This window comes from Gadus chalcogrammus, chromosome 5, assembly GCF_026213295.1.
Source record: "Gadus chalcogrammus isolate NIFS_2021 chromosome 5, NIFS_Gcha_1.0, whole genome shotgun sequence".
Lineage (NCBI taxonomy): Eukaryota > Metazoa > Chordata > Actinopteri > Gadiformes > Gadidae > Gadus > Gadus chalcogrammus.
Genome location: NC_079416.1, coordinates 17,474,672 through 17,500,640, shown reverse-complemented (window position 1 = coordinate 17,500,640; position 25,969 = coordinate 17,474,672). Strand labels below are relative to the sequence as shown.

At 45.1% G+C, this 25,969-nt stretch overlaps 1 protein-coding gene across 1 annotated transcript in view; it reads left to right on the top strand.

Annotated features, from left to right (window-relative positions):
* Positions 1-5,085: 5,085 nt before the first annotated feature.
* The window catches only part of luzp1 (leucine zipper protein 1), a 38,453-nt gene continuing 17,569 nt past the window's right edge, over positions 5,086-25,969 (top strand). Inside the window, exons 1-2 of the mRNA XM_056590190.1 lie at positions 5,086-5,415; positions 19,778-19,844. The gene's annotated coding sequence lies outside the window, so the exon portion shown is untranslated. The remainder of the gene's footprint in view (positions 5,416-19,777; positions 19,845-25,969) is intronic.

Below are 25,969 nucleotides of genomic sequence, written 5' to 3'. Positions count from 1 at the left end.
AAAAGTCCTAAAAGCCTTTGAGGAGAAGACCGGCAATTCCATTTATGGGCATTTATTCCCATAATTGCCCATAAACTATGCGCATTTCTCGCAGTGAGCATACTGTCCAACGAACCTTTGATATGTTAATAGCCACGCCTCGTCAGTAGTAGGTCTTTCTTATAAAGGGAACCTGGTCTCTGTGGGGCCACTGTTTAATTCCTACATTAAGGTTAACAAGCCCATGTAACCCTTTCGAGCCTGGTTTTATGACTCGGCAGTGGAAACAAAACAATGGTTATTCATTTTTCAGAACTGTGATGTGTTACATTCATCGTTTTAGCGATGAATGTTTTATGAATTTAGTTCATATTTCCTGGGCTTGTTTTCATACATCTAATCCCATCTAATCCTTACACACATTTTTGTAACCTTCGCAATTGAAGGTTATGATAGTTTTTTCAAAGCCATCCCATCTCATTCCTTCGGGATGTGTGTGTGTGTGTGTGTGTGTGTGTGTGTGTGTGTGTGTGTGTGTGTGTGTGTGTGTGTGTGTGTGTGTGTGTGTGTGTGTGTGTGTGTGTGTGTGTGTGTGTGTGTGTGTGTGTGTGTGTGCGCGTGCCTGGGTGTGTGCGCGTGGAAGTGTGCGTGTGTGTAGAAGCTAGAAGGGTTATGAAGGCTGTTCAGAGTGGCTCCTATACACTGGAGAACCAAGCCACCAGTCCGTGCAGAACACGTACCCTGATGTTCTGCTCTGCCGCATGGGTCGCCCTGAGGAATCTCTTCATCTCCACAGATAAGGCAGATAAAGCACGGTAGGATTTCAGTGCAGGTGTTCAGAGAGAATGAAGGAGAGAGGAGAGGAGAGGAGAGGAGAGGAGAGGAGAGGAGAGGAGAGGAGAGGAGAGGAGAGGAGAGGCAAAGGGAACACTGCCAAGGACCTCCTTGTTTTCTAATTTGCAGGGCCGGTGTTGGCATGGGAGAGATGCAGACCTCAGGGTTGTGCCACCCTGCCCTCATCCTAAGGGCAGGGAGGGAGAGAGATCCTGCATGTCCGATCCTCCCTTGACACAACCTTTGACCCGGTGCTCCGTGTCGATTAGGTTACAGATGCGTTTAAGGTCAAGGTGCACTTAAGGCCTCTTGAGAAAGGATGCTACCAGGTTAACTGTGAACATTGGACCAAAAACTGTGGAGCAAAAAGGTTCTTGAATATTATTTAGAAAAAAGGCATTTAGAAATACGCCTATAGTGTTTGGAAAGGGATGGAACCCATTTTTCTTTTAAGGAGAGGCTGAAGGGGCTGCAGGGTTGGAGATGATTAGAGAAAACTACTGCAATACTTATTTGAAAGGACACATCTGATGGCACATCAGTCTGTTCCAGGTGCAGGAGTGATTATGTTGTTAATGTGTCAAACAGGACTGTCAGGGATTGGTTACTCAAGGAAATATGGTCAGAAAATACTTCCTAAACACCACAGCAAGTCCCTCCCTTCATCCCATCTTTGAGAACAGAGCTCTCAATAATGTTTGCGCTAATGCCGAAACAATGAAGATGAACAGGGGTTAACTTGAAGAACTTTGGAACAACCTTGAACATCTTAAAATACCATAGGAACTACACAATCCAGGTATTTATTAGCCACATGTCCAAAGTCTTCAGATACCCAATAACCCATTACACACTTATTTAGCAAATAGTGCTTAATAGACACACACACACACAAGTGTGTGTGTGTGTGTGTGTGTGTGTGTGTGTGCGCGTGTGTGTGTGTGTGTGTGTGTGTGTGTGTGTGTGTGTGTGTGCGTGTGTGTGTTTGTGTGTGTGTGTGTGTGTGTGTGTGTGTGTGTGTGTGTGTGTGTGTGTGTGTGTGTGTGTGTGTGTGTGTGTGTGTGTGTGACGCACACACACGTGTCACACTTGGTTCGGCAAGGGGAATGTGGAAGATTGTGCTCAACAGATAAGTCAGGGAGGTAGTTTGTAGTTGACAAAAATTACATGATGATCCAAGTTCTTCGATTTTTACACAATGCTTAGTTTCGTATAACAACTTGTACAGTACCTAAGCTATGATGTGGTTTCATATGATTTTATAAAAACCTTTCAAAATATCTGGAATTGGAAAGGATTGGCAGCTCAGCTAAACAGCTTGCAGTATACGGTTTGCTGCGGCTTTTGTGAACAACACATTTAGGTGGGCAAAAATCTGTGCCATCAGTGCAACTAGATTTGGAAAGTAAATAGATGAATCCTTAATCCTTGCTGTAAAAATAAATATGAATAAACAATCATCTGTGAATCTGGAATAAATCCCACTTAACCATATTACAATGACAACTTTTCCCTAAAAAGAAAACAAAATACTATATCGGTAAGATGTCAATAGACAAAGGAAAGGATTTATCAATGGCAACATATGCGCTCACCTATGATTCATACTGTCTATGTGTTCCTGGTAGCCAATGTTGCCGATGGAGGATGTTTGTGATTAGGAAGGATGTGGACCAGGGGGGACAGCTCTCTTCCTGTGTGTGTGTGTGTGTGTGTGTGTGTGTGTGTGTGTGTGTGTGTGTGTGTGTGTGTGTGTGTGTGTGTGTGTGTGTGTGTGTGTGTGTGTGTGTGTGTGTGTGTGTGTGTGTGTGTGTGTGTGTTTGTGCTTGTGTGTGCTCACCGACTGTGTATTCACTGTATGGCTTGAGGAAAATCCCAAACCCTGCTCACCTCCAATCCCACTATGTTCTAGTTCGTTTAACATTCGAGACTCGGTTAATTTGATTTATTCCAGCAAATATCCCAAATTACAGAAAGCTGTCTGTGTGTGAGCCAATTGCCCCAGGAGGGAAACATGAGATTTGCGTAGCTTCATCTACATAACAGGTTAGTTCCCACTCCGGTTTGTAACTTCCATCTCCTCACTTTTTCTTGTTTTGGGTACCTGTGTCTTCAAATGCAAACGCATCTCTTTATTTATTATGCAAACTTCTCATTCAAACACTACAGGCCTGAATCTATAAACTGATGTATTGATTGATACACATTGTTACACATTGATACACATACACATCGTCTCTCCTTTTCTTCTCCCTCATTTAAACATGATTACATGTGCGGGCTGGAACGCGAACACACACTCACACACACAAACACACATGTTTAGCGAATACTCACACACATAAATGTGCATGCACACCCACACACACATGTCACCGAACATGCACCTGTGCTCCATCTTGGCTCTATGGTGCTCAGATGTCGGGCACACCTTGGACTGCCTTGAGCAAACAGCAGCTATTACAATTTATTTTTAATTTCCTCTTAATTCGTCACTTTGTTTGGCCTTTTACCCTGTTCGAAATATACAGCCAACAAAACAGCATCTCACTGGTTAGGTCGAATTCTATGATAAGAGGAATATTCATATTTTAATGAGGGAGGTATCGTTAATGATAGGTTGATGGGATAGGACAATGACTCGACTGTGAGAAACACAACAAAGGGCCACAGAGTGTTAGAGAACTATTTTTTATTGCCAAATTGTGTCTGGCTTATTTTATGTGCAAATACAACGACTATAGCATAGCTTGAAAGATATGGGTGACGCAATAACAAATTAGTATGTTCAACATTATTTTGTTTTTCTTTTAGTTGCTATTTGTTGCACTAACATAACCTTTGAGATTGGCATATTTGCTTTCTGTTGGTAAGGAGACCAATTTCTCATCATAGATTAGGATATCATATCCTTTTATAGCACCCACCCACACAGCTCACACACACACACACACACACACACACACACACACACACACACACACACACACACACACACACACACACACACACACTGCGGCAAAAAAATAAAGAGGACAATGAAGCATTCATAGTTTATCAAACCTTTATTATCAATGTGTAATACCTAATGTCAATTACAGTCCTATTGACCTTAACAAGAGGCCAAAGTTCTCTTCCCCTTCAGCATGTTAATGACACGGATATAACATACATGCTAGGCTATACATTCTACATACCATTCTAATGATATAGTCATAAACAACCAGTAATATATTTTCAAGTTGTTGTTTTTTTCCACATAGAGGTTCTGGTTGGGCTTCCAGCTCAGGTATGAATACATTCAGGTAGACTGCAGGTTGAACCCAGCCCCTTTCTGCTGAAGGTTTAATACCCCTAACCCCTAAATAGACTGGATTTAGACGTGTGGTGGTCCAGATGGATCTGCTGAGTCTTGCCCATCCTCTGTGTGTGTGTGTGTGTGTGTGTGTGTGTGTGTGTGTGTGTGTGTGTGTGTGTGTGTGTGTGTGTGTGTGTGTGTGTGTGTGTGTGTGTGTGTGTGTGTGTGTGGGGGGGGGGGGGATAACTGTCTGAGGGAAGCCACTGGCCCCTGCTACAGGGCAGCTGAACAGGTCGACAATATGCCACTCAATGTTGTGTGTTACCAATGGAAACAAAGACTAAGGGGCTATGTGATAGGTGCGAAAATAGAAGGATGAATGCAGAAAAATATAAACATCAAGCTTATCTTATCGTAAATATGTCTTGCTTCATAGGGGACAGTCAGGAATGTGTTTCACAACAAGAGGAATGTCCTTTACATTCAAATGTCAAAGTGACTTAATGCAGTTCAGATAACGAGTCTGAATGTGAGGGAGTGCCAAGCATCAGGTTCACAAGTTAGTACCCCACATTTTTGTGGGGTACCAGGTATTTTTGTAATGAAGACAGGCCTAACTGCTGCCTTTTTCCACCAAGTGAGTCATTGCACACAGAAAAAATGTCCCTCGCTATTTCTAAAACTGTAACCATAAAAGGTACCTAGGCTCAAACAACTTCACTTATCGCAGGCAGAAGCCAGATAGAAAACACTTGTGGTGTGACTGTGACCATTGACATAACATCCCATAATAATAACGTCCTTTTTTGGGCAATGTGATGGCCTGCATTCCAGGCAGGGATTATTCCTCCAAGAACTTGAATATGCCTATTTGCTCGTCTCTATTTCAGCTTCCCTCACATTTTTACCGGCTGGTCTTGAGAGGCGGGACCTTGTAGCCGGGAAGGGCGTTCTTTTTGCGGTCAGACAGCGCAGTCATTCCAAGGGGTGGGTCCTCCGGCGCAGAAAGGAAAACCCACCTTTTTCATTGTTGGGGACGCGGTGGAATGTGATGGTTTGATCTTACAGCACAGGGAATGTGAACGTGGAGAAAAGACACAGAGAAAGCAATCCGGTCAGAGTGATAAAAAATACAATCTCCCCTCATTTTCGCTCCCGGGTACGTCTAGCCAGCCGACGAGTATGTGGAAGAACTTGTGTTCACCGTCACCGAGTCATCTTGTTCGCTTCAACTACTCTCCGTATCAAATCGCGTGAACTTGTGGATTACCTGCGTTTCGCGCTTCTCGCCAAGGCACGCGATAGTAAGTATTCATGTTAATTTGTCAATTGTTATAAATCGCTATCTGATGTGTGCGTGGCAGCGGCTTGCTTACTTCGACAATGTCGGTACTGCAGAACTCCGAACTGCGGCAAGTTTGTACCCCTCCTCCTCCCTCCTGTTCTGTCCTATCCCCATTTGTCAGCCGAAAATCCGGCTTATTATCATTTTCAAACCCCATCCAAAGATGGTTAATGATACGCCATAGGCCATTGTCATAAACCGTCCAAAGGTGGTTAATGATGGTGACCCTACAGTATATTTCTGGGTCACGAATGGGGCTAGTTGTGTCGTAGTCTGAGGAAGCATCCAGGACTGCGGCGATAGCCAGGTGGCATCAACAAAAAGCAGTGATATCCACTTCTTACTTCTTGTTTTAGTTATCCGCCGCGGGGATTCGGGATTTGAAATGCAGCCCTTTTGTCAGTCCGATCAAGTTAAGTTAGTTGTCCCTTTGCTCGGTGCCATCCAAATGGAGACAGACGTTTAACCATTAACAATCTTGAGGACGTATTTTACGTCATTGTTCACGACAAGGAATCCTTGTACACATTTTTTTTTAATGATGAACTGTTTCTCCCAAATGCAGTCATACTGTGCAAATAAAACCCGAATTAGGCCTATTGGTGGGCAAAGAAAGACTGAAAACAAATCGGCTATATAACCCAAGATGTCTGATGAATGGCCAGCAAACTGCCTAACGAGAATAGTATTGCTTAGGTAGGAAACATAAACTGTCATGTGTTGTGGTTCGTGTATAGTGTAACACGCACAAAGCAACGATCACATTTGTCTGGCACATTTTAGCACCTCAAAGGCATAGGCCTTAGCCAGAGGTGCTAATGAATGATGTTTTGGATCAGTCCTCTGGCAGATGTGTTCAGTTGCCAGTTTTAAGTCGTCAATCGTGTGTGTGTGTGTGTGTGTGTGTGTGTGTGTGTGTGTGTGTGTGTGTGTGTGTGTGTGTGTGTGTGTGTGTGTGTGTGTGTGTGTGTGTGTGTGTGTGTGTGTGTGTGTGTGTGTGTGTGTGTGTGTGTGTGTGTGTGTGTAAAGTTGATGTGTTTGTGCGTTGCTGAGGACTTCTCATAGTCATAATTTGGGGCCAAACTTGTGTCATGCAAATTAATTGTTAACGTATGAACACCTCTTCTGAACAGACTAACCCCGTTGCTCTCTATAACAACTGAGATGAACGACATGTGTTTGATTCCTTGTTCAACACACCGGCCCACTTTGCTGCTGCTGGTTCTGCCTCTGCTGCCGTTTGTCAGCAACCAGAAATGGCGGTGGCAGAGGTTGATTACTAAGCTGCCAGGTGGGGCTCGTAAAAAAAAAAAGCAGAGAGGCAGGGTGATGGAGGGGGACCTGCCTTGACCTGTTTCAGACACGAAGGAGGAAGGAGAGAAAAAAAAAAAAGCAACTAAGAAAAAAACCTCACTGATCACTTTCCAGTAAGGAGCTGCCTGCCTCCCAGCTAGCTGAAGTTGATGCCAGCTACCAGCCTCTCTGCTGCTTGCTCTTGGCTGGCTCACCAGAAGCCAGCCAACTCCCCACCCACACCACACACCCACATATCCCCAACTTAAAGCACAAGTATCTGCAAGTCAGCCCCGTGGAGGAGGCGGCAGCTGGGCTTAGCCTTGCGGTTAGAAAGGCTTTTTTCACAGACAGTTTTCTATCTAACTTATTCTCCAGGGTTCTTTAACTGCTTCCTCACTTCAACAAGAAGCTTAATAGAGATACTTGAAGAAGTAGTCCTTTTAAGGTGTGTGTGTGTGTGTGTGTGTGTGTGTGTGTGTGTGTGTGTGTGTGTGTGTGTGTGTGTGTGTGTGTGTGTGTGTGTGTGTGTGTGTGTGTGTGTGTGTGTGTGTGTGTGTGTGTGAGATCACAGTGTTTACACATCCTACAAGTTTCTCTGCCAGGTATTCTTTACTTCAGGTTTGACTGGTGTATGTGTTAGCATGTGTTTCGATCTTTTTGGCCTGACGGCAGGAAAGCTTCTGAGAGGATGTGACCTTTGGCTGTTACCTTTTACAGAACGTAATGGTTCGAACACTTTCAGAGACCTCTGTTTACACAACAGGAGTGCCACTGCCAAAGCTGTTCTCTTGACCATGGTACTTTGACGCCTAAATGGAGTTCCTCATCATCATAGCCACACAGTCAGACGGCGATGGCGTTTTTGCGTCTATATTGCATTTCATTTGGTCCAGGATTATCGCCCGCTATCTGTTATATGTATCCCCCTAGCCCGTCCTTCATTTTATGACACACGGTTCCACGTCATGCATTATTTGTTTTCCACTGCATGGAACACTGCAACCGCCCAACGAAGCTGCCTGTCCTGCTTCATGTCAATAACCTTAAACCAATCATTATGGGTGTCCAATAATGGTAATTACCACGGTAAAGGCTGGCCCTAAGGGGTTACGGAGTGGCTTAACGGCTGCTCTTTGGATTCAATTAAAATATTGTGGTTTTATGCTTCAGAGACCCAAACCACTGGGCACGTTGGAGCTAGTCTACCGGTGGTAGTGTAGTGTTACCTTTTATTTGGGCACAGCATGGCTTGTGTTGTGTGTTGCCATTGGCTGAGGCCTGGAAGAGTGTCACATCAGAGGAGGTTTGATCCCTCTGAGCGGCTCTAGTGATTAAACGATGCAGGTGCTGTCTTTACAGGTTTTGTCAAGGGAATCAAAGACGAGTGACAAACCAGAATATATATATATATATATATAATGTGTGTGCATATTTGCAATCAAGTAAATATATCAAGCATTTGTTGTTCATAGCTTTCCACCTTCAGATATTTATAAAGTCCATCATTCATTTTTCTTTGTAATTTATTCAATAATATTGTATTGGATATATTAACACACAGGCAGCTGGCCAGTTGCTCCTCTAGTTACATAACATTATTTTGATGAGGAAAAAGCCCTGTGCAAACAGAACATTGCCCTCTTGGTCCATCTCCCCGTGCTTTAATTGATAGCCCACCCACACAGCACTAGGGTCGGATATTGTGGGTCATATGTTGTCCTATTATTAGTGATGGACGATTCACTTTTAGCCTCAGCACCCATCTCCCAAGGGATGGAGTAGTGGAGGACATGCACGACACACAGGAGGGTGGAGGAGTGTTTAAAACAGGACGGGTGGGCAGAGGGGTTCATCTTTAAAGTAGCCCAGATGAATCGTGAAGTCGCGGTGTGTGTGTGTGTGTGTGTGTGTGTGTGTGTGTGTGTGTGTGTGTGTGTGTGTGTGTGTGTGTGTGTGTGTGTGTGTGTGTGTGTGTGTGTGTGTGTGTGTGTGTGTGTGTGTGTGTGTGTGAGATAATGTAATAATGGGTTTAGTATCCGGGCTGGAAGCTGCAGTTAAGAGAACGCCGGCCAGCTGGTCTGTGGGACTGTCGGCCGACGCACACTGTATGGACTTCTCCATTCCTCTCCTATCCATTCTCTCTTTCCTGCCAGCCTCAACCTCCTCTTCAGGTGCCAACCTATCTCTTCTCCTCCTCCTGGTCTCTCTCTCCTGTTCTCTCTCTCTCTCCTCAGCTCTCCCCGCTGCTCTCTCTTTTCCTGCCGACCATCCCTTTCAGAATTCCTTATCGGCGACAGTGCAGGGCCCTGGCTTTACAACTGCGTGTGTCTGTGTGTTCCAGTCGTGTACGTCGTCGGATAATGGAGAGAACAAGTGTCGCTCATCAACCAGACACAGATATATCTCTGCCCTTTGTCAACAATGCCTTGAAAGCGAGACTCTTCGGCATTTGTTTGTGATTTGTACCATGTACAAATCCCATGGATATGCTGGTGTTTGTGTGAGCGTGTGTGGTCTGCATTGCCAGTGCCAAGCCTCCTCGGCCTGTCCCCCAGACCGTTTCCAACGAGGGCCGTCATTACTGAGCTATGACGTAGGTCTCTGTCACGGAGGTCTTGGAGTGCAAGCCCCCCATTGCAGGTGACACTGGCCAGGCCGAGAGTGTCTTTTGAAGGACCACAAGGTTTAAGTTGGGCGCTGGGCGCTGTTGTCTCTAGGAGGCTGTGTGTGTCCATGTGACGGCAACAGATTTTCCGACAGGGGATTTGGAGTAGAATTAATCGAAAGGAAGATTGAAAAAGGCTGTATTTGAATGGGTGCATGTATTTCAATTGTCTTCAATTTAACATTTATTTTCCCCAATTTGATCAGAAACGTACTAAGAAGGTTGGATCCAGACAGTAATGTTATGTTTAAGGCTTTTAATATTTTTAAGTCAATAATCTATTCATCAAAAGCAATATCATAATGTTGTAGAGACTATTAGACACAGATCTGTGTAAAGGCTAATAATAGACTACAAGTATAACTTCTAGATACAGTTAATATCCAAAAAAAAAACGATCTCTTAACTCCAGCTAAACTGCTCCCTTAAAGACGTATCTCTCACATCGAAGGTCCTTGTTTCTACTTCTGTGTACTCTTAACATTTATGAATCATAACAACGTTCATCATAGTATACGGTTTACTGCGTCATGCCATTGTCAAGCAGAAGTGATGATGGTATTCTAATAAGAATAACAAATTGTTTTCCACCACAAGTCACACAACAAATCAACAAACCAAAATTAAACCATCGGTGCTACTGATAAGCTGAGCATAAGTTACCTCGGGCCGAGGTAGTAGCAGTATATTAGCCGTAAAACTGAAAGCAAGCATTCTCTCCAGCCACATATTAAAATTGTATACATTCTCCCCAATACATAACACGCCAAGCATAACATAACACTTTCTTTCAAATATATACTTTATAATTCATTGTGAGGAATGCAATTCTCACCATGCATTCACAAAAGGATTTTTAACGGATCATAAACACTCTTTGGCTATGCACATATGTGTGCTGAATTGTAAATATCAAGCAAAATGGCACACATGCTCCTTCTCTGACAACCTAGAGCATTTACCTGCTGCTTGCTCCCGCCTGTAGACTCATTTACACTTACTGGCATGCATGAGCAGAGGACCTTTATCTCATTCTCTCTTTCTCTCTCTCTCTCTCCCATAATCATTTGCTCTCGGTTCAGGCTATAGCCAATCACCCCTTATTTCCTTATGACCAGACTATATCTATATTGCATTTGTTTTACTGTTCGTGACCTTGACTCTTCCCAAGAATTGAACTTTTTTTATTATTTTTTAACAACCGCAAACTGTTTATATTGGTAGTCCGGTCGGGGCCAGAGCATACACAGACGTGTTATATTTGTATCCGTCTGCCTGTCTCGTTTTTATTTATTCATTGTAGAGCAGGGAATAAACTACAGTGCCTTGGTGGGCCCAATGTACTGGTTCTTTTTTACTGTTCTTTATACACACATACAGGGCTAAAGCACAAGGCCCACATAGGTTCTGATTGCATTATGTTGGTTAATGTCCATCTGCCTCTCAGTCTCTCCCCTCCATCTATTCTCTCCCCTTAAGAATCAGTGGGGTCATTCAGTTTAACAACTATCAGTGGCTGTATACCAACCTGGCCTGATCTCAGCAGGTGTTGGATCTTATCAATCTGTAATCACGAGTCTTGCCCTTGCTCTGTCCCATGGTGCAGCTGGAATTTGGACCGCCATCAACTCCTATGTGGGTCAATCTCCGCTACCGTTTGTTATACTGGTTTTCAAGTTAAGACCTAAAATAATCCTTGCTCCTCCTTCTCCTCTTCCTCCCCTGTGTGTGTGTGTGTGTGTGTGTGTGTGTGTGTGTGTGTGTGTGTGTGTGTGTGTGTGTGTGTGTGTGTGTGTGTGTGTGTGTGTGTGTGTGTGTGTGTGTGTGTGTGTGTGTGTGTGTGTGTACTCTAGGCCCTTCGGCAGGTTCTACAGTAGTACTCTTTGTTGCCACCCACCCCCCTTCCTATGCATGTTTGGTTCAATCCACGGTAATAGTATGTATGCACAAAAAATTCACTGTAATGTATAATAATAAAAAAGTATATAATTTTATTTTATATATAGATATACAGGTAACCCCCACAATCCCGATGGTCGGGGGCGGTGGGGGGGGACGCAGACTTCAAAAGCTTCCAGGAGGCACAGAGAGAATGGGAATGAGGGATGGAGAGAAAGAGGGAGAGAGATAATGAGAGAGAGTGGGGCCGAGCGAAAAGGGAGGGAGGAGACTGGGAAGTTAAAAGACGTTTCTTGTAAATTCCTTTGCCACATTTTTTTCCCTCTTTGGGGTGTTTTTGAATCGTGCGGAAAAGCCAAACTTTCCAGCACAGCTTAACTCCCTATAATGACCTGTTCTCTCATCCATCTCTTTCTCGTTGCCTTGTTCACTATTTCAGTTCGATTTAGTTATTGATTTAACCCACTTTTCCCAGTCCTTTTCTTGCTTTCTTCCCCACTCGCCCAATCTCAGTTATCTCTAGTATCCACTCTTTCTCTGCCTCCCCCCCTTGTGCTCCGAGTCTGGCCTTTGGATATTTTTGGAAGTTAATGAAAACCTGGAAATCTGAACTGCCCTTAGAAGTGTGTGTGTGTGTGTGTGTGTGTGTGTGTGTGTGTGTGTGTGTGTGTGTGTGTGTGTGTGTGTGTGTGTGTGTGTGTGTGTGTGTGTGTGTGTGTGTGTGTGTGTGTGTGTGTGTGTGTGTGAGATCAATAACACAAGGGTGGTACTCACACATCTTAATGTCATATGCCAAGAGAATTCACAGGCAATAAGGCAGATAGATGTGTGTGTGTGGGGGGGGGGGTAGAGCTGGGTTGGCGTTTTGGGTCTATAGGAGGATGGTGGGTAGCCAGCCCCTGTCTTGGTGGGGGCGGGGGTACATTTTTGGCATATTTCAGGAGTCATTCCAGTCTGGTTCAAGGTGCATTCCAGATCTGCCCGCTTCCTCTCAGATCTCTGCTGACTGCTCAGTCAACATGTATAAAGGGCCATCCATGGGCCTTTCACTGTTTGTCTCTCTGTCTCTTAACCGTTCTCTATATTTGTCTGCCGGTCTCTTAATCATTCTGTCTGTCTGTTTTTCTTTATAATGTGAGAGAAGGTGTACATTCTGTGCATTTATTCGAAATGACATATTTTTAGACATCACAACACCGGCTGGAACAAGAGGCTGATAACGATCTGAGAATTGAGCCCACCGTGAACCTTTTGTCCTTCACCCAGTGGGGCTGGTATGCGTCCAGTAACCATAACTCGCCTTTAATTTGATGTGTTTTTGTGCCACCATAATAGGTCTCCTCCACGCCATGACAGTTAAACAAATGTTCCAAACCCTCTAATCCAGAAGCCCGCTTAAAACGATCCAATGTTTTGGATTCGCTGTTTCACGGGCGTTGCGTTACAGGGCTGTTGGATGTGAGGTTGTCTGGCCAGGGTTCTGTACGTCTGTAGGCTGGACCCACTCACAGAACCCAGCACTTCTCTGGGTTCGTCCAGAGGTCTTCAGGCTCCACTGGTGTTCCAGCTGGTGTGTGTGTGTGTGTGTGTGTGTGTGTGTGTGTGTGTGTGTGTGTGTGTGTGTGTGTGTGTGTGTGTGTGTGTGTGTGTGTGTGTGTGTGTGTGTGTGTGTGTGTGTGTGTGTGTGTGTGTGTGTGTGTGTGTGTGTGTGTGGTCTGTTCCTGCTTGTGTGTGCGTCACATTTTAAGAGAGAGGTTTGACATTTGATGACAAAATCCCAAAATATTATTACATTTGAACTGCTGAAAGAACGATTTGAAAAAGTGACACATGGCATTATGCTGAATGCGATTCATAACAGAAAAAGTCCATAATGCTCTTTTATCACCAGGAAAATCCAATATCTATCATGAACAAACAATTACAGTTTTATTCTTAGATCCACTTGCTGGTTCGTTCCTGCACCCTGATTGGCTGCTTCCTTAGTACTGACCTTGTGATGTCACTTTTATGCTTTCCGAGACCAACAGATGTGTAATTATGCAACTCATTATTGGGAACATTAGTTTGTTTGACAATCTTTAAGCATCAACAGAAGAAATCTAGAATCAGATTGAGCATATTGAAAACAGACAGCATGCAAAATAAAGGCAACCAAAATGAGGGCCGCAAAAGGCGAAGGAGATGATTTTACTGGAATCGGACACCTGTGTAAACATCCTTCCAAAAGTGATTTTAGACATCTATTTCTGTCATATACAGTTAAACAGCTGGATAACGTATGTGTATGTGTGTGTGTTTATGTGTCTAGATGCTGGGTTTGTTATCGATATGCCAGCAGCTTGCACGGGTGTCTTGGCCCAGAGATTGGCGTGAAGTTGTATTTCCTGCTCGCTGGGCACCGCGGAAGACAACAGTGACAGAGTGATAAAACAGGGGACGGATAGGAAGAGGCTGTGTTCTATTAACCCACTCTCTGATACATGGAACACACATAGACACAAACACTCATCGACTCACACTCATTCGCGTAATCCCCTCTGACCCACCGTAAGCCTATGATCTACCCGCCGGCTCTCAAAATAAAATTCCTCCCATGGATTATTTTTCTTGTGATCAGAAAATATACATGTTCTCGGTGAAAGGAATGTTCCGACGCCATGGCAACCGGGCCTTTTGTCCTTCCTCTCTATTCCCATAGATTCCCCACTCTTCTTCACATTCTTTCTGATATATCTGTGAACTTCTTATTCCTATCTCCAGGTTTACTTAAGTGTACCGGTACTTGGATTTCTCCATTACCTCGGCCTTCATATTGTCGCTGTACTCATCATTTAGAAGCAAAGGCTCATATCCAAAGGGGCTGCAAGAAAGATCAGGAACCCTCAAAGCAAAGAAAAATCAAAGTTTTAAAACAAACAAAAAAAAGTCTCCTTTTTGTTGGTCGTTGTGTCAAGACGCAGTTGGACTGAAAGCTCAGACTTGAATAACTTGACTGAAATGTTATTTTCGGTTGGGGGGCCTCAAATGTTTGGAAGCAGCAACTAGCAATCACTTTCCTCCCCCATTCCCGGAGGCATTGGCCCATCCATCCCTCTGTGTGTCTTGGCATGTCTGCTCATCGCTACTTTCACCATACTGGGATTGACCCATACAGAGTAGACATCAACTGCTTTGCTATAGCCAGCCCCTCTCTCTTTTAGTCCTCCCTCTCTCTTTCTGACCCTGCTTTGGTTTTATTTTGGAGGGGGACTCTTCTTGACATCCAAGCATTGTTTGTGTAGTGCCAGGGGTTTTTTAACATCGGGGGGGCATTTGAGTCCTGTCCCACACCCAACGTTTCCAAAGAGGTCTCCCTCTCTCTAGCTAGCGTGTCCAGACCAGACTAAACTAAGCGGGCTATCACGGGCAGAAATTAGATTGTAAAAACAGACCCAGCACCCTGTAACCACAATTTATATCCGTAGTCGAATAAGGACTTCAATCCTCAAAACACAGACACCCGCGCCCACCAAAAGCCTCACTTGGTGGCCATGTGCGAGTCATTATTTGGTCTACATCTGGATGGTCTTCCATTCAATCATCCCTCCTGGGCTGCCATCTGCCCGTTGTATGTGTCCCTCAAAGAGGAACGCCGCTGCATGGACAACACCAGCCAACATCCAATCAACACGTCTGTAACACGTGTAGTGCCAGATGAACAATGGTTGGGTTTTTGTTAGCAGTGAAGGGGTGATTTAGTTTGTCAGTTTGGGATTGTTGTCTCAGTCATTGTACATCAAGAGTTTGGGTCAAACACACACACACACACACACACACACACACACACACACACACACACACACACACACACACACACACACACACACACACACACACACACACACACACACACACACACACACACACACACACACACCGCCCTGCTCTCAAACTGTACATAAGTATCATGCCCAGTTTCTGACAGTTTGTTTTTTATTTACAATATTTCTTTGATATAAATATCCTACAAACAACATAATCCTATTCACATTTTACCCCTGCTTTCATGCCATCATTCTGGGGGGAATAAAAAAAAATTATGCACCACTGTTTTTAATACTTTTTTCTTCAACTTAACGTTAATAGAACAATGGATTCCCAATGTTTTAAAATACTATTATATTTTCAACATCTCAAACTTTATAGATGTTTTCTTTATTTTCTTGAGCCGCAGTTTCAATGTGTAGCCTCAAACTGGTTTTCGAAACGATTTAAACGCTTGAATGGCTATGCAGAGAAATGGTATCAAGGGAAACAAATTAGCTGTGACTTGTGTAACAGATAGGAACCAAAGGACTGCTTCGTCATGCCTAGCATAAGGAACAGGTTCAAGGTAAACTAAAAGGTAAAGAGGGCTGAAGGTTTATTTCCAACCTGACAGCTTGTCAACAGACTTGATGCATTCCTGCCCCGCCCTCTCCTTGCAGTGGAATGCATAGTCCAGTACAAGGAATGCTCTTTACAGTCATAATGGGTGGCAAACAAAAACAATTAGTTGTTTTGATATCCATCTCTCAACGGTGGTTATAATAATATTTATTCCCTCTCTTCGTGACTTATCTCTAGATGAATCTCTCTTCTTTATAGGACCTTCTTTCCTATATGACTCTCTCCTGTCTATGACCTTCTGTCCTATATGACTCTTCTCCATTTGACTCTCCAGTCTATGACTTTCTTTCCAATATGACTCTTCTCTATATGACTCCTTCCACTCTCCAGGTGTTCTGTTCACTGTGTTTGATTGGGCATTCCTTTCCTCCCCTTGCAGACAAAACAACCCCAGACCTCACCAAGACACACCCAGAGGGAGGGAGGGAGGGAGAGGGAGGGAGGGAGAGGGAGGAGAGAGGGGGGAGGGAGAGAGGGGGAGGGAGAGAGAGAGAGGAGAGAGAGAGAGAGAGAGAGAGAGAGAGAGAGAGAGAGAGAGAGAGAGAGAGAGAGAGAGAGAGAGAGAGAGAGAGAGAGAGAGAGAGAGAGAGAGAGAGAGAGAGAGAGAGAGAGAGAGAGAGAGAGAGAGAGAGAGAGAGATTTCCCCTCTGCTAATCACCCACAGGAAATGGGCTCCCTCACCAGGCTCCCTGGTGAGGGCAGGCCGGCGTCGGGTCCAGAGCCTTGAGAAGTTCCCCAGTGGAGGAAATTGAACATGATCTCTATTCCCGCTTGTCCCTCTCCTCCCCTCCACCACCACCCCTTGGTTCACTCAACATGGCTCCTCCTCTTCTCTTTCCACCCCCCCACACAACATGCAGTTGTCGGTTATTCTGTGAAATTTGCAAACATTTGTACACACAATACTGTATAATGGTACCGTAGTTGTGTGAACATTGCGATTTGTAATAACGGCATTCAAGCTTTCTTACTAAATTATGTAGAGGGATGTTTGCTTGAGATCCCTTTTTCTGTATACTGGATTCTGCATTTAGGTTGTGTATGACTGAATTACAAACCGGCAGCATGCCAGAAGGGGGTTGGGCTACGAGGGCTCGTGGGTGTGAATAAATGAGGTTCCTGTGTCTTTCTGTCTGTCATATTGTATATGTTTTGTCAGTGGAGCCCTGAGTGCTCAGAAACACTGCCATAAGTTATCTGAAGACGTCCATTAAAGTGGAAGGTCTTGATAAGGGCGTGTGAGAGGCAAAACGCAACACGATGACTTGTATATAGAAACTGAGTCGAGTCTAACCTAGAGTAGAACAGGATTCCTGCATTGCTAACATCATTCTGATGTTGATGTGATCTGTGATCATCTCGCAGTGAGTGAGCTTCATGTTGCTGGTCCAATAGTACACTCAACAACAGCTACATACCCTTCCCGAAGCTGTTACATATTTAAAAAGCAAGGCAGAGGATATTCACTACAGGATTTCTCTGCTGGAGCACATTGCAGTCAATTCATAGGGCAGTTACACAAGTAGACTAGATCCTATAATACATTCACAGAAGATACACTGCCAATCCATTCAGCAGGCTTATGGGGCAGAGCTTTGGTCCACATCCAATGGTTCTGTGGAGCAGAGGAGGATGAAGGATAAATATAAAAAGCAAGCCAAGCGGTGTTACATGCGGGGGAGTGTATGCTAGGTGCGTCACTAGGTGTCTCATGCTAACTTGTACCGTACATGCTAGTTGGTACATGCTATGTGTTTTATGCCACATGGACTCCACCTTATGTGCCTCATCTCAGGTGTTACTTGCTTTGTGATACACACTACATGTGTGCCACATGATAGGTGGTACATGCTTTGTGCTACACTCTGTTATACGCTAGGATGTGCATACTAGCTGCTACATGCTATGTGCTTTGTGGTACACTATGTAGTACATGCTGGATGGTACATGCTAGGTGGTGTAAGCTTTCATTCTGACTAAATGCCAAATGCTGGGACATGCGCTGTGCCACACTGTTATATGCTAGGAGGTACAAACTAGCTGCTACATGCTATGTGCTTTGTGGTAACACTATGAAGTACACGCAAGATAATCTATGCTAGGTGGTGCATGCTAGGTCATTTGTGCTACGCTCAACGTACTACACACGCTCCCTTATTATTCTAGACGGTGCTGTACACTACACACGTGGTATCTCCCTGTTGTCTTGCAGTGCACAGAGCGTAGCTCCAGAGGGCCGGTGTGGCGCGCCACCGGGGCTGGTTTGAGTTTGTTCTCCTCGCGGTGGAACCGTATCTCCCTGATGTGACCCGCAGGTTAATGTTCGTGAGAGGAAGGGGACTGCGGGAGAGGGAGGGAGGGAGGGAGAGAGAGAGAGGCAGAGAGATGGAGAGAGTGCGGGCTAGCAGGGATGGATGGAATGGCACGGATAGAGCGCAGGGGCAAGACAGCTGTTTTCAGTTGTGTGTGGTTAACTGCCCGACTACACTGGTGCGCCACCCCCCACCCCCCCGCCCAATCCCCCTACCCAATCCCCCTACATACAAACACTCTTACAAACATGCGGTTCCTGGTTGTTGGGGTATTCCGTGTCTTTTGGAAAGATTGTCTGGAATGCGTCTGCCTGGATTCGGGAAAATAGCTTTTCTTTCGAAAAAGAGAGCTAACTTTTATTGTAAGCCATGTGAAAATGTAAAATTGTCAGTCTTGGTTCGTTAGTATTGATATTATTTAGGTTGCTATTATCTCCCTTGCTACTCTCTCCTACTTAATGTTTGGAATACATTTCCAACTTAAATATGGGATGTTTGTGTTTCTTTCTGCTGTTGTGTGCCTTCGTGAATCCATCAAATTGTCGCTCATTAAAGCACTGCATGTCTTCTAGCTTCTGAAACGTCTGCTGGAACCAGATGTGAGGAAGCAGAACATAGAGAGTCGGGGAGAGGTGATGAAGGGAGGGAAGAGGAGAGGATATGTGGGGAGTTGGCCACCGTGGTCAGAGAGTTAATCCTGATAACAATAGAACTTCAACAAATATATGATAGAACTCAATCCAATTCCAGTAATTAAGTCAAACCAAGCAGCAGGTTAAATACAGCTACAGACCATAAAAGAGGCACAGGCGAATGCCAGGAATGTTTATTTTTGTGTTATTCTTATCGTTCTGTTGGCAGCAAAAATGTGAATTAGCAAGACTCTGCAAGGCTTTACCGTTGAACGAAAATTTTCCATCTTTCACTCTCAACATCTTGATCGTCCTCTTCTCTCTTGCTCACTCATCCTGTAAATTCAGTCCAGACTTCCGTCTTAAACCTGGATTCTCTGTGCTTAACCAAACATACGGAATGCTACTGTAGCAGAATGCTCCAAACCTACAGGGCTCTGTGCATGTGCACAAATGTGTGCACGTGAGCTTTCACAACTACAGATTGTGTTGTTGTGCTGGTGATGATTATGATAATGGCGTGTGTGTGTATGTGTCTTGCCGTGTGTGCGTGTCTGTATTTAGGCGTGTATTACCGCGTTTGTGTGTGTGTGTCAGTACGTACGTCTGTGTGTTACCATGTGTGTACATTATGGTTAGGGCAGAGATGCCTCCCCTCAGACTCTTGCCAGAGTACATTGAATAGGTCCCTTGTGTTGTTGCAGCCAAAACAGTTTTGCCTGCTCATGCATGAGCCTATTGCAAAAGTGTGTGTGTGTGTGTGTGTGTGTGTGTGTGTGTGTGTGTGTGTGTGTGTGTGTGTGTGTGTGTGTGTGTGTGTGTGCGTGTGCGCGCAGGTCTCTGTGCGTGTGTCAGTGCAGCAGTAAGCTCATTGGCTGTGTGTCCGCCTGTGGACTCCTCCACCCACAGTGATGGCTTTGTCAGGCCCAGCCGGCCGCGGGCCCTGGGCCCAGCGGCCCGGGCTGCCAACCATAACAGCGGTCAAAGGACGCTACGAGCCGTCTCTATCTTGACGTGATGCTGAGCCTTGTTTCTCCACAGTGCAATTTTACTAAGCACCTTGTCTGTGTGTGTGTGTTGATACAGGATGGAGACGTGTTGGGGACCCGGAGGAGTGTAGTTCATGAAGACGCTTTCTTTTAAAAAAGGAAAAGTAAGTTTGGGTTTTTTGGTCCACTTCTATGATCATTTTCGCTGTTGCTAATCCGTATTATATTGTGGTGTTACACTATTGTGTGTGTGTGTGTGCTTGCGTCCTTCTGTCCGTGCCTCAGCACGTCTGTTATGCCTGCTTGCTTTTCATGAAGAGGAAATGCAAATGTTTCTGGATTCCAAGGTCCCCCTTCATTCACAAACAACTTCATGCACAAACTCTCCATGCTTCGATCTCTTCTTTTTCCTCTTCATCTTCTTCTTTAATGCACTCTCTGCAACCCCCCCCCCCCTCCTCCTCTTCTTTGTGAGACCTTTTCCTGTTGGGTACTTAAGGCGGCGCCGCGCTTCCTTTCCTGTACCCTGACGTCGCACACACACACGCACACACACACGCACGCACGCACGCACACACGCATTCACCATTCTATATTCCCCTCGTCTCCTACATACAGCTTCATAATATTCAGCCTTTCCGTAGACCCCGTTTTTGGTATTTTCACTCAGTGACCAATCCTGTTGGGCAAGTGATTCACAATGTTTTGTGAATCTGTTTGCACAAGAGAGCTTGTGCCAGTGAACAGACGCACTTGCATGTTGTTATGTAATGCTATAGGTCACCAGGCATGGCTAACGCAGGTGGAACACTCCTCCGACATGGAGGCCAACACGCTCCCCATCTCTTCTCTACAATACCGTGGAAGGAGGAGTGGTTGAGTAATGGATTGATTAAACGCAGAGGGTAAAGGAGATGAGGGATAGGACGGGGATGAGGGATAGGACTCCTACAAATCAGTTTGTAGGAGGATAGGGCATGGGGGAGAAGAAATGGAGGGCGAGCAATCAAGATCATGGGAAATATGGCTAGCCATGTCGGAGGGAGGAAGAGTGGTGACTTTGCAAAGGGCAGGGACTGAACAATAAGGCATTTCCAATATAGTCCCATTGCTTTGTTCATATAACTCCCAATTATAGATGGAAGTAAAGTTTGAGTCCATCCATAAATGCCATGTGTTTCTTCGTCAATAAGGAAAATGCCACCTGAAACCCTTGACGGCTTATAAATAACTACATTAGCTCAGGGATTTTCAGCTATGAGGAAGTGACTATCACTTTTCAAGAGAGACTAATAAATGTCATGTCAATGCTGTCCCCTGCTGATTACCGGCATTCGGTAACTTGAAACTGTCAACACTGCGCTGATGTTTATTTAATGTCTCTGTTTATATGTTGTGACACCCACAATAAGCTGAATTCCAGTGTTCTCGTCTGTCTGGGTTAATGATGCAGTGTGACCCTCAGGGACATGACTGGGGAACAGTTGGATGTGTTTAGCATTTAGCTACCTACTTGCGTGTTCGCTGGCAAACACTTTTGTTTGCCAAAGTAAACGTGGAGTTGCCATGGTGGAATATATACAGCCAACATCCCACACACTCTGTCTTCTCTCTTTCTCTGTCTGTCGTCATTCTTTCGTTCCGTTTTTTTTCTCTTTCTCTCGCTCTTTCTCACACTCACAAAGCAAACACGCATGCAGTGACGTCACTTATCGGCTGCTGATAACTTTTGGTACTGTGGATACCTTGTGTTCAGGCGAGTGCAAGTCATTGGGATGAGTTGTTTGCGTCCCATTTTTTTTATTAGCTGTGTGAAATGATGACACGCACGCATTCCTTGTGTGAGCGGGTCATCCTCATAACGATCGCAAAACTGAAGCATGCACAATGACACGCACACAGCAGTTAACGTATCTATGTAGTTGTGGAGCCACTGAGTCATGTAAGCGTTTCAGCTGACGTGCGCGGATAGCCGAGTGTTTGAACAGCTGTATGGAGTGGCTTTAAATAGCGAGCCGGTGTTTGTCCTCACGGCTAACAGCTATCTGGTGAAGGGACCACATACTGGAGGAGGAGAAAGTCTGTTTCTCTTCAGCTGGCTTTATAAGACATGTTTAAACGGAAGAGAAATGACTCCTCATCCTCATCGTCGATCCGCTTATCCGGGATTGGGTCGCGGGGGGAGAAATTATTCAGTTTTTTTCTTTATTTTAAACGTTTTTTTATGGCTTGTTGGAATTTGTGTTCTAAATAATAGGTGGATTCTGTCTTTTTTATTTATGTGTTTGGTTGCTTCTTTCAGGAATGTAATGTTTAGGGATGAGGCATATTGTTCAACTCCCAGCCAGGATTGTACCAGGTTCGACCCCCCCATGTCTGCAGCCTAATTGTTTTCTGAAACAAACTATATTGTTTACTGGTACTTGACCAGGCCACTGTGAAACGATACAAAATGTTATCTCAATGAATCAGGTCCTTCTCTTGTTAATAAATGTGCGATAAATAGATGTGACTAACAGCAATTCCCCGAAGCTCCAGGGGCTTCTGCGACTCTCTACAGCAGAACCCCCCCCTCCCCCCAACCCCCAGCTAGTGAGTGGAAATCATGTCCTCTAGTCCAACATCCGTCAGAGACATGCTTGTGAATTATTCTTTCTCTGTCTCTCTCTATCTTACGCTCTCTTTCTGTTACACACGTGTTGATGTTATAACTCCAGGGTTATAAATGACGGTGAAGTGGTACAATCTATAAGCTCAGGAGTCACACCATTGTGTGCATTGGTCTCTGCCTACCGAACTACATCAAGGCCGTTACCCAGAGCAATGCAGTTAAGGCCTAGCGTGCAACCTATTAGGATTCACTTTTTTTTTTATGACACGCAGCATCATTGGCACTGCAATACACAAAGGCTGTTCGTCAAATACCTGAACAATCGTTATGATTGGAGGAGATTTTTTTTGCAAACATACAGTCCCCTTAACAGAGCGGGTTACGGTACAAATTAATGTTCCAAGAATAGTGAAGTGATTGATTATTATTGGCACATAATCAGAGAGCCTTTTTAAGGGAGTACTGCTTAAGGCATACCTATGTATAACAATGAGACGACACCTTGATGCTACAGGTTGTTTCTGGAATTTGGACTTACCTACTGAAGTTCCACTTCACCTTGCTCATCTCGTTCAATATGCTCATGCACATGATCGGGAACCAATATAGCGTGGGAAACATTGGGCGTGTTGCACCCAACTTTCCCGTATAACTGTACAAAGACAACATATTGAGTATCGACAGTGGCAGTAACGCCCAACCGACTGCTGTTGCTTTAATGCAAAGTTACCTCCTAGGCCATATTTTGAGCAAGGAAAGTCTACTTATGCCTGACAAACACTAGAATCGATGACTGGTCGTTAAGTGTGTGGAAGGCAACTGTTTTTCCAAAGCAGCACACCACACACTAACCGATTCCATTCCCAAACAACATAGTTCTGGTTATTAAATCAGAAGCTCTCACAAATGGCTCAAATTGTCTTGGGCGCAAACAAATATGGCGGACGTCCTCTAATCTAGAACGACTAAATAACTATGGACGAAGTAATGTCGACAGCGTGAAAATGTACTGTACGTGTTGTAGCGTCAGTTGAACTCCATTTCACAAACCCATCACACTTTACTTTTGCAGCAATGGCATTTGTTTTGATTACCGGTCAGTGTGGCTCCAAATTGGCCATTGTCATTCCCACGTGACGATCCATACACTGTGTTCTCTGCACTCCTCAAAGTCCACCCCGCTACAGGATAACTGATTTACTATTTAACATTTTTAAGATTTGTGATTGGTAAAAAACACTTGTACCCCGCAGCACCACAAATTAAATTGGTAGAACCATCAACAGATCTGGGCTTTGTTGATCAGAGTCGGGAGGGGGAAATCGGGTGTGCGTGTGTGTGTGTGTGTGTGTGGGCGCCCATTGGGCTGATGTGCCTTTGTTTGGCAAACTTAATACTAGGAGACATTGAAGTTAGTGGTGTTACCAATTCCCAACTCGTGTCTTTCTTAACCTCTTTCCCCCCACGGGAAAACTGTAAACTCGATTGAATAAAATAAACACATTTTAACACCTAGTTGAAAAATGTGTGTGCGTGCGTGCGTGCATCCTCATCCATCTTCATGGGCCACCTCTCATACACTCACTAGTAAAGGCAGCAGAACACAATGCATTCTCTCTCTCTCTCTCTCTCTCTCTCTCTCTCTCTCTCTCTCTCTCTCTCTCTCTCTCTCTCTCTCTCTCTCTCTCTCTCTCTCTCTCTCTCTCTCTCTCTCTCTCTCTCTCTCTCTCTCTCTCTCTCTCTCTCTCTCTCTCTCTCTCTCTCCTCATCACTGTCCTGCCAACTTGACCCAGCTCTTTCCTGTTTGCTTGATATTGTTGTTGCTGTTGTCTTACCAGTGGGCTGTGTGTGGGCGTGAGAGGAAACTGAGTGAGTGAGTAAGTAAGTAAGGAAGCGGGGTAGGAAGGCGGGGTTAGATAGTTACAGCCTCCAAATAACAAGACTCCATATCTAGACCAATGAGCTTTTTTTAGGGAGAGAAGGGGGGGGGGGGGGGGGGGAATGTTACCCTGGAAACCACTCTGCCGCAGCCCAGAGAGACCCACTTCCTCTGCTCTGTTTACTGGAAGTATTCCTTCTAGTGGGGGGCACCGTCAAAGAAGACTCGGTGGGAGAGTTGGGTTGCATAACACAGGATATACGAGGGGGGTACAAAGTTAGGTTAGGTTAGAGCGGCTGGGAGTTATAAGAGGGTACAGTCAAGGGGTACGGACCAAACACAGGGATTCAGGCTGATCAGTATTTGGCTATTTTAGCTCTTTTAGTGTGGCATATACAACGAGCTAAAAAACAACTGCAGCGCTCTATTAAGAGTGAAGGTCATGTAGGGCCAAGCCCTAACCTCAAAAACGTTATGCGGGCCCTCTGCCGGCCCTGTTATGGCCCTCTGCTGCCCATGTTGTAAGCATCTGCTGGCCCTGTTCAGGCCCTGTTCGGGCCCTCTGCTAGCACTTGGCTGGCCCTGTTCTGAACCTCTGCTGGCCCGATATACTGGCCCTCTGCTGCCTCTGTTCTAAACATCTGCTGGCCCTGTTCTGACCCTCTGCAGGCCTTCTCCTGGCCCTCTGCTGGCCCTGTTCTGACCCTCTGCAGGCCTTCTGCTGGCCCTCTGCTGGCCCTGTTCTGACCCTCTGCAGGCCTTCTGCTGGCCCTCTGCTGGCCCTGTTCTGACCCTCTGCAGGCCTTCTGCTGGCCCTCTGCTGGCCCTGTTCTGACCCTCTGCAGGCCTTCTGCTGGCCCTCTGCTGGCCCTGTTCTGACCCTCTGCAGGCCTTCTGCTGGCCCTCAGCTGGACCTGTTCTGACCCTCAGCCTTCTGCTGGCCCTCTGCTGGTCCTGTTTTCGCCCACTGCTGGCCCTGTTCTGGCCCTGTTCCGGCCCTGTTCTGGCCCTCGGCTGGCCCTCGGCTGGCCCTGTTCTGGCCCTGTTCTGGCCCTGTTCTGGCCCTGTTCTGGCCCTCTGCTGGTCCTCTGCTGGTCCTGTTCTGGCCCTGTTCTGGCCCTGTTCTGGTCCTCTGCTGGCCCTGTTCTGGCCCTGTTCTGGCCCTCTGCTGGCCCTGTTCTGGCCCTGTGCGAAGCCTCTGCTGTGCCACACCGGCCCTGTTCTGGCCCGCCTGTCAACTCTTTTATCTATTCTCCTCTCTCATTTTGTTTTGGCATCTCCTTTCTTTCCCTCTCTTTTGGTTCTTTGACAAAACCAAAACAAAAATATAAGGCTCGCTGTTCTCTGTATTGCTATTTGAAAACCCAAGAAGAGAAACAGTTCTTAGAAATTGTTGTTGTTCTTGGAAAGACCTGGCCAGAGGCACAATAACCAACCATGAACTCAAACTGGGAAGGATATACTTTGCGTGTTAAGCATTGTACCAGAAAGTTGTTAGAAAGGAGTAAGTAAGTACGGGTTTTTAACAAGAAATGTGATTTGTTGTTGATGTTATGCGAGTGATTCAAAGGCATTCTATTGTTTTCTTCTTTTTTTATATGTAATATTTTATGTTGAATATTAATTTGAGATTTTATTTTTGTTATTTGTTTAATTGGCTTCTCCGTTCCTAAGGCCTTCTTCTGCTGTAATGCCACACGTCTGTACTTTTTCCAGACGCAAATTAAAGCAAGTAAAAAAGAAAAAACACACGAAAAAGGGAAAAGGAAAGACATGACTGCACTGCACACAGGAAACTA